Here is an 11,861-nt window from a genome sequence, read left to right on the forward strand (position 1 = left end):
AGGCGCATGAAAAACGGGTAATTCTTTCAAACTTACCGATGAAACTGCCTCTGGAGTTGCTTCCTGCTGGTGAGTTCGTGGTCTCCCCGACTTCAAGAATGAAGCACAGACACCTTCATCGTGAATGTCACAGCTCTTAAAGATGGCACGTACCCAAAGAGTGACCAGTAGCAAAGTTTAATTGTGATGTGCAGAGCAATCACAACAAAACTCCCATAGGGTGGAGAGAATACCCAAGCCCGCTACCACCTCCCGTAGGTGGGAGCGGGGATGGGCTGGTGGGTGGAGCAGCTTTTATTCCCTTATTTGTCCCCGCCCATGTTTCATTTCTGTCCTATCAGAGTGCCCTTTTTTCAATCCTCCCCACAATTGGCTACTTTTAGACTCCTGCTGATTGGTGCATTTTACAGAATGCTGATTGGTGCATTTTACAGAGTGCTGATTGGTGCATTTTACAGAGTGCTGATTGGTGCATCTTACAATCTTCTTGCTAGCTACAGAGCACTGATTGGTGTGTTTTACAATCCTTCTTGTAAGACAGAAAAATTCTCCAAGGCCCCACTTGACCCAGGAAGTCCAGCTGGCTTCACCTCTGAAAACGGGAACTGGGGTGCACACGCGTGGAACCTGTAGGCCTGCAGCAGGAAGATCTTGTAGATGTTGGTGCACACCGTCTGGATGCTGTTCACCTGCAAATCCAGAAAAAGGCTGTGACACTTCAGCCGGAAGACCCCAAAGAGTTCACAAGGGACACATGTTCCACCCGGCCTTGAAGCCTTGGTTGAAGGTGAGACTGGCTCTGATGGAGGTCCGGGCATAGCTAGAGTAGTCGCTTGGCACTTCCAGGGTCGGGTGTCCAGCAGCAGGCCGCCCCAGAGGAACAGGCCGTGGGCCGGCAGCTAGACAAAGGCCACGCGACCCACGGCCTCGTCTTCCACAGGGAAGTTTACCACCGTCTTCCACAATTTCACCACGCAGCCGTACTCAGGGACACCTAGGACCACAGTCCTGAGGAAGTTTTTTGCGTGGGGGAGGTGAGGTGTCACCAACAAGAAGTCATCCACCAAAGGCAGGAGCAGCCCGTCCCGCCGTATCCCGGCAAACAGCTTGTTCTCCATGTAGCTGTAACACAGGCTGCAGAGCAGCGTGGTGAAGATAGAGCCCTGCGGGATCCAGAGGGGATTTTTTTTTCCTTTTTTTTTTGAGACGGAGTTTCGCTGTTATCGCCTAGGCTGGAGTGCAATGGCGCGATCTCAGTTCACTGCAATCTCTCTCTCCCAGGTTCAAGTGATTCTCCTGCGTCAGTCTCCCAAGTAGCTGAGATTACAGGCATGCGCCCCCATACTTGGCTACTTTTTTGTACTTAGTAGAGACGGGGTTTTGCCATGTTGGTCAGGCTGGTTTCGAACCTCGTGACCTCAGGTGATCCAGCCGCCTCAGCCTCCCAAAGTGCTGGGATTACAAGCGTGAACCACCGTACCCGGCCTTTTTTTTTTTTTTTTTTTTTGAGACAGGGTCTCACTCTGATTGCCCAGACAGGGTTCAGATAATTCTCCTGCCACAGCCTCCTGAGTAGCTGGGACTACAGGCACGCACCACCACGCCTGGCTAATTTTTAGTATTTTTAGTAAAGACGGGGGTTTCACGTGTTGGCCAGGCTGGGCTTGAACTTCTGGACTCAAGCAATTTGCCCACCTCAGCCTCCTAGAGTGCTGGGATTACACGTGTGAACCATCGTGCCTGGCCACAGAGGGAAATTTAAATGTCAGATAGGACGTGAGGGAAAAAGGACCCGCACAGAGCCTTGAGGTCCTGGGACATGGAAAACCAGGGTGAAGGCTGATGAAGGAGACAGAGGAGGCATGACCAGAGGGAAGAGAACACCGAGAATGTCCTAGAAGCCAAGTTAAGGTTGACTGCATTGTCAATTTTTCAGAAAAAAATTACACACACACAGAGGTGCCATTTTTTTGCTGCTATCTATTTTATCTGCTAGAGCACAGAAGCTGGGAAAATGGAATTGCCTTTTGGGGGAGTCCTTCCTTCAAAAACAACCAGCCCCACCTAAGGCAAGAGTCCCCTCTATCTCAGCAGTGTGGGTGCTCTTGCTGGCCCCACAGAAGAGCTTCCCCTAAGGCTCGCCCAGCAGTGTTACCTGGTGCCTGTGAACACAGGTTCCAGATGGAGGCAGATTACCTGGGTGTTGGGCAAGTTACTTAACTTCTTAGTTTATGCATCTGGAAAATTGGAATAGAAATCATTGTGAGGATTAACCTAGGTGTCCCAGTACCTGGGACATAGTAGTTGTTCAAATGTACTAGCTATTTTATTGATTGATTGATTGAGACAGAGCCTCGCTCTGTTGTCCAGGCTAGAGAGCAGTGGCGCAATGTTGGCTCACTGCACCTCTGCCTCCTGAGTTCAAGTGATTCTCCTGCCTCAGGCTCCCGAGTAGCTGGGACCACAGGCACATGCCACCACGCCAGGCTAATTTTTTTTTTTTTTTTGAGATAGAGTCTCGCTCTGTCGCCCAGGCTGGAGTGCAGTGAGGCGATCTCCGCTCACTGCAAGCTCCGCCTCCTGGGTTCATGCCATTCTCCTGCCTCAGTCTCTCGAGCAGCTGGGATTACAGGTGCCCGCCACACGCCTGGCTAATTTTTTGTATTTTTAGTAGAGATGGGGTTTCACCGTGTTAACGAGGATGGTCTCTATCTCCTGACCTCATGATCCGCCCGCCTCGGCCTCCCAAAGTGCTGGGATTACAGGTGTGACTAATTTTTGTATTTTTAGGAGAGACAAGGTTTAACCATGTTGGCTAGGTGGGTCTTGAACTCTGACCTCAGGTGATCCATCTGCCTCGGTCTCCCAAAGTGCTGAGATTACAGGCGTGAGCCACCGCGCTTGGCCTGTACTAGCTATGTAAATTCCAGAAATGCCTGGAATATAGTAGATGCTTGATAAATGTGAAATGAACGAATTGCTCCAGTTGAAAAATTATTAAATTAAAAGATGGACCCTGCTTACATAAGTAATAATCATAAGGGATTTTATGAACAAATAATTTGAAACCTTTAGAGTTTAAAGTTTCTTATTACAGTAATAAAATAAAGATGTTAACTTTGACAGTAATCTAAGTGTTCCGTTAATTGAATGATCAACTTGTTGGCTTTCAGAGAAGGAAGGAAATGTGTAGATTGGCACTAAGACATTCAAAGCCCCAGCAGGAAGCTGAGGCTCAGCAGAGCCAAGGAGTCAAGGGTCTTCCGGAATGTTCCCCAGCAGGGATGGACCACAGCTCCAGGGTGTGGACGAGTGGCAAGCAGGGCAGGTGAGCTTCAGTGAGCAAGGAGGTCTTTGAACGCAGGGTGCAAGGTATTGAAACAGAAAATATTTAATTTGCCTCAGTTTATTTTTAATTTTTTGTTTTTCTTAAACTGAGTTTGTTTTTTTGAAACTGAGGTTCATTTATAAAAGAACACATGTTATTGTGGCTATATAAGAAAATGTCCTTGCTTTTGGGAGATACATGAAGTTATTTAGAAGTAAAGGCCATGATGACTGTAAATTTTGCTGAAATGAATGATCAAAAACCAAGAATATGTACACATATCTAGTGAGAGAGTGATAGAGCAATGTGGCAACATGTGAATACTGTAGTTGGTGATTTACATGAAAAATATACAGAAATTCATTGCTTTTTTTTTTTTCTGAGACAGTGTCTCACTCTGTTGTCCAGACTGGAGTGCAGTGGGATGATCTCGGCTCACTGCAACCTCTGCCTCCCTGGTTCAAATGATTCTCCTGCCTCAGTCTCCCGAGTAGCTGGGATTACAGGTGTGTACCAGCACGCCTGGCTAATTTTTTGTATTTTAAGTAGAGATGGGTTTTACTGTGTTGCCCAGGCTGATTGGGAACCATTGCATTTTTTTAATTTGCTGTTTTTCAAAATAAAGAGTAGAAGGCTAGGTGCGGTGGCTCTCGCCTGTAATCCCAGCACTTTGGGAGGCCAAGGCGGGCAGATCATTTGAGACCTGGAGTTCAAGACCAGCCTGGCCAACATGGTGAAACCCCGTCTCTACTAAATATACAAAAATTAGCCAGGTGTGGTGGCAGGCGCCTGTAATTCCAGCTACTTGGGAGGCTGAAGCAGGAGAATCACTTGAACTCAGGAGGCAGAGGTTGCAGTGAGCCAAGATCCCACCACTGCACTCCACCCTGGGCAACAGAGCGAGACTCTGTCTCAAAAAAAAAAAAAAAAAAAAAAAGCCCAGTATGGTTGCACGTGCATGTGATCCCAGCTACTTGGGAGGTTAAGGTGGCAGGATCCTTTGAGTCCAGGAGGTGGAGGCTGCAGTGAACCATGATTGCGCCACTGCACTCCAGCCTGGGTGACAGAGTGAGACCCTGTTTCAATAAAATAAAAACCAAAAACAAAACCAAAAAACCTTTCAGTTCTTAAGCCAAGGAGATCAAGGTCTGCAAGCATTCACAATCCTTAGAAGTCACCTAAAGATAATGGATAACCTGAATCTGAAAGGCACGGAAAGTTTATTTTTCTCTCTGCTGGGGACATTACTCTAAAGGTAGCTGAGCAGGCCGGGCGCGGTGGCGCAAGCCTGTAATGCCAGCACTTTGGGAGGCCGAGACGGGTGGATCACGAGGTCAGGAGATCGAGACCATCCTGGCTAACACGGTGAAACCCCGTCTCTACTAAAAAAATACAAAAAAACTAGCCGGGCGATGTGACGGGCGCCTGTAGTCCCAGTTACTCCGGAGGCTGAGGCGGGAGAATGGCGTAAACCCGGGAGGCGGAGCTTGCAGTGAGCTGAGATCCGGCCACTGCACTCCAGCCTGGGCTACAGAGCGAGACTCCGTCTCCAAAAAAAAAAAAAAAAAAAAAAAAAGGTAGCTGAGCAAAGAGAATGCAACCTTTTTTTATTATTTTTTGCCTCCCTATCTACTCTTCTTAACAAGTTTTCCTGATTGCTTGCCACTAGTAGGGTTTAAATTCTCCCGAAAACTATCTCAGTCTCAGATCCTCATCAGCTGACATTACAATCAAGCTAGCCTAAAAGGGCTCATCTCTGGCTACAGAAATAGTGCTTTTTCATCTTTATTTTTATTTTGTTTTGAAATTTTGCAATTCCTTCCCTCATGAAGGTTATGGAAGAATCAGAAAAAAAGATGATGGTTAATATTATTTTATATCGTGGGAAACCTACTTAAACATTTGAAATGCTCAAACATGCCGCAATCTGCGTGGAGAACATTCTGGCAGTGGGTAACAAGAGTTATGAAACTTTTCAAACCTTTGACCCAGCAATACCAGTTTTGGGAATATACCCCAAGGAAATAACCCAAAAGGGAAAAAATGTAACTTGTTCAAAGATGTTGCTGTGCCGCTATTTATAAGAGTGAAGAATTGGAAATAATCCAAATACCAAATAAGGAAATGGCTCAGCAAATTATGGTATAGTGACATAAGGAAAACACCAGCAAATGATTTTAAATGACAGGAATGTAGCCTCTGCTGGCTCTGGGGAATGTGTAGTTTAGATTAAGTGACGAACCCCAAAACAAAACACCAAATGGAAAGGTTACAGCTATGAAAAATGTGTGTTGTGAAAAAAAGTTTAGAAGTGACTCTTGAGGAAAGGCAGACATAGTTTAGAGTCGAGTTTGGGTGCTTCTTCCGTAAAATTGCTTGTGAATTGCAGTATCTACTGCAGTACATTCCAGACCTGACCATTTCGATCCTAAACACAGCTATTTGAGTATATAAAGTAGACAGCAGTTACAAGGTAGATCAGACAGTGGGTTTTCGTTTTGCAGCAAAAAGTCTTCGTAGTTTTGTCCCTGTGCACAGGAAAATGTAAATGCTAGCATCAGAGTTTGGAGACTCTGAGGATTGCAGAACTGCAAAGACAGGCCGGGTACTAAAACCTTCCTGGAATCGGTCCACTGTCTGCTGGAAGATCAATCTCTAGACATTGCTCAGGGCTCACCACAACGAAGCAAGTGGAAGGGACCTACTTTTTCAAAGGAAAAAGAGGAAGAAATTAGATTTCAGAAATCAAATAAATCAGAGATGTCAAAGAAACATTTACAGAAAAGTAACACTGACTCTTCAATTACTATTACAGAATCAGGCTGTAATGTAGACCTCATTTCTGTAGACCTCATTTCTACAGACCTCATTTCTACAGAAGAAGACTCACACTTTTTTTTTCTTTTTTTTAAACATGAAACACAAGAATTCAGAATACGAAACTGAACAGTCAGATCAAGAAACTAACAGGACATTGAATCAAGGAACTGTAAGAAATAGGAGGTGGATAGATATTTGCAGCAAGCTTTAGGGGCTATATAGTATTTTAAAAATAATACATCATGGGTATGAATTAGTATTTACCAACCGGGAAGCAAGGAAACACACAGTAGAATGAACTATTATTAAAGTTTACACATGATTTAAAGTTCACTTTGCTAATAAATTCTTACCTTAACAACCTCATTAGAGACTGGGCACGGTGGCTCACGCCTGTAATCCCAGCAATTTGGGAGGCCAAGGTGGGTGGATCACCTGAGGTTAGGAGTTCGAGACGAGCCTGGGCAACATGGTAAAACCCTCTCTCTACTAAAAATACAAAAATTAGCTGGGCAGGGTGGTGGGCACCTGTAATCCCAGCTACTTGGGAGTCTGAGGCAAGAGAATCGCTTGAACCTGGGAGGCAGAGGTTGCAGTGAACCAAGATGACGCCACACTGCACTCCAACCTGGGCGACAGAGCGAGACTCTGGCTCAAAAAAACAAAACAAAACAAAAACAAAATAACCTCATCAGAGCTATTTGGCCTGGGATTTTTTTTTTTCTTTCTCAACCTTAACTTGGACAGTAAGAAACAATTAAATTAGGATATTTTTCTTTTCTTTTTTTTTTTTTTTTTGAGATGGAGTCTCGCTCTGTCACCCAGGCTGGAGTGCAGTGGCCGGATCTCAGCTCACTGCAAGCTCTGCCTCCCAGGTCTACGCCATTCTCCTGCCTCAGCCTCCCGAGTAGCTGGGACTACAGGCGCCCGCCACCTCGCCCGGCTAGTTTTTTGTATTTTTTAGTAGAGACGGGGTTTCACCGTGTTAGCCAGGATGGTCTCGATCTCCTGACCTCATGATCCACCCGTCTCGGCCTCCCAAAGTGCTGGGATTACAGGCTTGAGCCACCGCGCCCGGCTAGGATATTTTTCATTAGTAACAAAATGGGAGTATGTGCCAACAGTATTGGACATGAGTTTTACAGCAATGAGACAACAGAGAAGTATGTCATCTCTTCCACCTTCTCCGAAGAAGTCCAATCCAAGCTGAGAATCACTCAGCACCAGTGTTAGGCAGAGTTTCTCTTAACTACGTTCTTTGTTTGTTCATCTGAGAATGTGTTTTGTTTTACTCTTTTCTCTCCCTGGTGATTTAACAACAATATGAAGTACACCCAGAGCCTTTTTTGGGGAGAGCAGTTTATTTACCAAATTTACAATAGGTGGCTCTTTGCCAGCCCTCCCTATTTCCCCCTCAGTGTTTGGCTAAGACTCTCAATCTGGCTCCACATTTTATCCTGTATTTAATGATGTGCACATCCGTGGGTACCTAGTAACATATTCAGCTCAAGGTCTCTACAAGAGGCCTGGAGCCAAGAGTCATTTTACTTATGTGAACTCAGATGGGACAACTCCAGTTTTAAAGAGTAGACCTGATGGGAGGGAAACATTTTGGAATTTAGAGTGACAAATCCACTTGAGACAGACCTGAGCCAGGTGCAATAGCTCATGCCTGTAATCCCAGCATTTTGGGAGGCTGAGGTGGGAGGATTGCTTGAGCCCAGGAGTTCAAGACCAGCTTGGACGACATAAGGAGACCTCATTTCTACAAATAAATACCAAAAACCTCCAAAATTAGCCGGGCATGGTGGCATGCACCTGTAGTCCCAGATACTTGGGAGGCTGAGGTGGGAGGATCACTTGAGCCTGGGAGGTTGAGGCTGCAGCGAGCCATGATCGGGCCCCTGCACTCCAGCACTCCAGCCTGGGTGAGAGTGAGACCATGTCTCAACCAACAACAACAACAAAGTGGGTTGAGTTCAGCTGTCTCCTAACTAGAGGATAAATTAACTCACCAGTTGATGAAGTCTTTACTTTTGGGATCATTTACCCTTTGGAAGTTCCTAGAAGCTGTGCAGAGTATCTTATCGCTGTGCAGAGCACAGGTGAAAAATGAGAAAGGGCATAGTTCTGGAGATAACAGTTGGCGGCCGCTGTAGCTAGTGAGCCTGCTGACAAAGCTCAGAGAGCCAGATCAAAGACCAAGGCTGCTGTGTCAGCTTCTCCCCGATCGACACTAATACCCATCAGGAGTCAGGGCCTCGGTCGGGCACAGTGGCTCAAGCCTGTAATCCCAGCACTTTGGGAGGCCGAGACGGGCGGATCACGAGGTCAGGAGATCGAGACCATCCTGGCTAACACGGTGAAACCCCGTCTCTACTAAAAAATACAAAAAACTAGCCGGGCGAGGTGGCGGGCGCCTGTAGTCCCAGCTACTCGGGAGGCTGAGGCAGGAGAATGGCGTAAACCTGGGAGGCGGAGCTTGCAGTGAGCTGAGATCCGGCCACTGCACTCCAGCCTGGGCGATAGAGCGAGACTCCATCTCAAAAAAAAAAAAAAAGGAGCCAGGGCCTCACCTAAGGCTTCTCCACTGAGGAGCGCTTTGGAGGCTTTGCTGCAGGGGTGTCCATAGTCGTTTCACAGCAGTCTGTAAGGAGAGATGATGCCCCTGTCATTCCACTGCAGTCACTGTGTAGGGAACAAATGGACTGGCAGGAAAGACCTTGGCAGTTTAAAGATCTAAGTAAAGAAACAGACTTATGCCATCCCGCTTTTTTTTTTTTTTTTTTTTTTTGAGACGGAGTCTTGCTCTGTCGCCCAGGCTGGAGTGCAGTGGCGCGATCTCGGATCACTGCAAGCTCTGCCTCCTGGGTTCACGCCATTCTTCTGCCTCAGCCTCCCGAGTAGCTGAGACTACAGGTGCCTGCCACTATGCCTGGTTAATTTTTTCTATTTTTAGTAGAGATGGGGTTTCACCGTGTTAGCCAGGATGGTCTCGATCTCTTGACCTCATGATCCGCCCACCTCGGCCTCCCAAAGTGCTGGGATTACAGGCGTGGGACCGCGCCCAGCTGCCACCGAGCTTATTAAATCAATTCAGCCAAATTACATCTCTCAAAAGGCTCATTTGAGTTAATGGCCAGGGTGGATCAAGCACGGCTCAGCGGCAGCATTGCCAATCAGCCGGGGTAGAAGATTAGAATGAAAGATGGAGTAGAAAAGATGACATTCATGCCCTCAAAGGTGGCATGCCTCTGTCAAGAATCTCAAAACAGTTCACAATGGAGGGAAAGAAATTTGACTTTCATCCTTTTTTTCCACAAATTTCTTTTTTCTTTTCTTTTCTTTTCTTTCTTTCTTTTTTTTTTTTTTTTGCCACCCAGGCTGGAGTGCAGTGGTGCAATCTCAGCTCACTGCAACCTATGCCTCCTGGGCTGGAATACAGTGGTATAATCTCAGCTCATTGCAGCCTGCACCTCCCAGGTTCAAGTGATTCTCCTACCTCAGCCTCTTGAGTAGCTGAGATTACAAGCATGTGCTACCATACCTGGCTAATTTTTGTATTTTTAGTAGAGACTGGGTTTTGCCATGTTGGCCAGGCTGGTCTCGAACTCCTGACCTCAAGTGATCCACCCGCCTCGGCCTCCCAAAGTGTTGAGATTACAGGTGTGAACCACTGCGCCCAGCCCCAGTTTTCATTCTTTTTGCCTCTGGAGAGAGAGAAAGGAGCACAGAATAATAAAGGATTAGAATCCCCAGTTCTGTGATGGAGCAGAACTGGAGCAGGCCATTCTAGTGTTGAAGCCGAGTTGAGCTGTTCTGAGGGCAGTAACTATGGAATGAGAAGAGCAGAAGAAAGTGAGGAGGTGGCAGAAAGGAAAGTATTGAAAATTTGCTGGCTGGAAAACTAGCTTCTTGCTAAAAAAAACCCACACTCCACAAACACACCCAGCTGTTCCTGGTTGTAGTTAGTTATTACCCTTGTGTCCTGGGGAGACTTACGAAAGTAAAAGAAGAGAGAAACCTGTAACATAATTAGGAGAAGGCCACTTCAAAGACAATTATTCTAGCTTTGCCTTTAATTTGGTTAATAAGGCCTCAGTCTGGCTCAAATAATCTGACTGTACTGTTTACATATGTCTTTTACTTCTGTTTCAACAGCTGCACATTGACACAGCAGCCCAAACATACGCAACAGACTGGCAGAGAGGAGACTGCTCTTTGCTGAGAATAAAGAGGCCTGTGAACATGTGAGTTATGTGACTTAGACTCACCACTTCACCTCTCTTGGCCTTCATTTCTATATTCATGAAATGAAAAAAATTTTTGACTAGAATTTATAGTGAGCAACTTTCTTTTTTTTTCTTTTTTTTTTTTTGTTTTTGAGATGGAGTCTCGCTCTGTCACCCAAGCTGGAGTGCACTGGCCAGATCTCAGCTCACTGCAAGCTCCGCCTCCCGGGTTTACGCCATTCTCCTGCCTCAGCCTCCCGAGTAGCTGGGACTACAGGCGCCCGCCACCTCGCCCGGCTAGTTTTTTGTATTTTTTAGTAGAGACGGGGTTTCACCGTGTTAGCCAGGATGGTCTCGATCTCCTGACCTTGTGATCCGCCCGCCTCGGCCTCCCAAAGTGCTGGGATTACAGGCTTGAGCCACCGCGCCCGGCCGCAACTTTCTTTTTTGAAATAAAGGCCAACTCAGGACAAATAAAAAATATTTATAGACTTCTTTCTTTTATTGAGAAGAGCAGCCCAGATGCAGCTTTATTTTTCTGTATTTATCTTTTTAGAGGCAGGGTCTTGCTCTGTCACCAGGCTGGAGTACAGTGGCACAATCATGGCTCACTGCAGCTTCACCCTCCCAGGCTCAAGCAGTCTTCCCACCTCTGCCTCCCGAGTAGCTAGGACTACAGGAGCACACCATAATGCCCGGCTAATTTTTTTTTTTTTCTTTTCTTTTTTGAGACAGAGTCTCACTGTGTCACCAGGTTGGAGTGCAGTGGCAAGATCTCAGCTCACTGCAACCTCCGCATCTCAAGTTCGAGAGATTCTTCTGCCTCAGCTTCCTGAGTAGCTGGGACTACAGGTATGTGCCACCACGCCCAGCTTATTTTTATATTTTTAGTACAGACAGGGTTTCACCATGTTGGCCAGGATGGTCTCGAACTCCTGACCTCAAGTGATCCTCCTGCCTCGGCCTCCCAAAGTGCTGGAATTACAGGCATGAGCCACTGCACCCGGCCTAATTTTTATTAAAAAAAAAAAAATTTTGTAGAGATAGGGTCTTGTCATGTTGCACTCCTGGTCTTGAACTCCTGGCTTCAAGGAATCCTCCTGCCTGGGCCTCTTTCCAAAGTCCTAGGATTACAGGTATGAGCCACTACGCCCAGTCCAGATGCAGCTTTGTATTTTGTTTGTTTGTTTGTTTTTGAGACAAACAAAAGAGTGTCACTTGCCCAGGCTGGAGTGCAGTGGCGCAGTCTCAGCTCACGGCAACCTCCCAGGTTCAAGAGATTCTCCTGCATCATCTTCCCCTGTAGCTGAGACTACAGGCGTGAGCCACCGCGCCCGGCTACTTTTTGTATTTTTAGTAGAGACGGGGTTTCACCATGTTGGCCAGGCTGGTCTCAAACTCCTGGCCTCAGGTGATCCCCCCACCTCGGCCTCCCAAAGTGCTGGGATTACAGCTTTGAGCCACCACGCCCGGTTGGATGC

At 46.6% G+C, this 11,861-nt stretch overlaps 1 pseudogene; it reads right to left on the reverse strand.

Moving 5' to 3' along the window:
* Positions 1 to 518: 518 nt before the first annotated feature.
* Positions 519 to 1,196, reverse strand: LOC117066582 (annotated as a pseudogene).
* Between the last annotated feature and the right edge of the window lie 10,665 nt (positions 1,197 to 11,861).

Source organism: Trachypithecus francoisi, unplaced genomic scaffold, assembly GCF_009764315.1.
Source record: "Trachypithecus francoisi isolate TF-2019V2 unplaced genomic scaffold, Tfra_2.0 Lachesis_group20, whole genome shotgun sequence".
In the NCBI taxonomy this organism is placed as follows: domain Eukaryota; kingdom Metazoa; phylum Chordata; class Mammalia; order Primates; family Cercopithecidae; genus Trachypithecus; species Trachypithecus francoisi.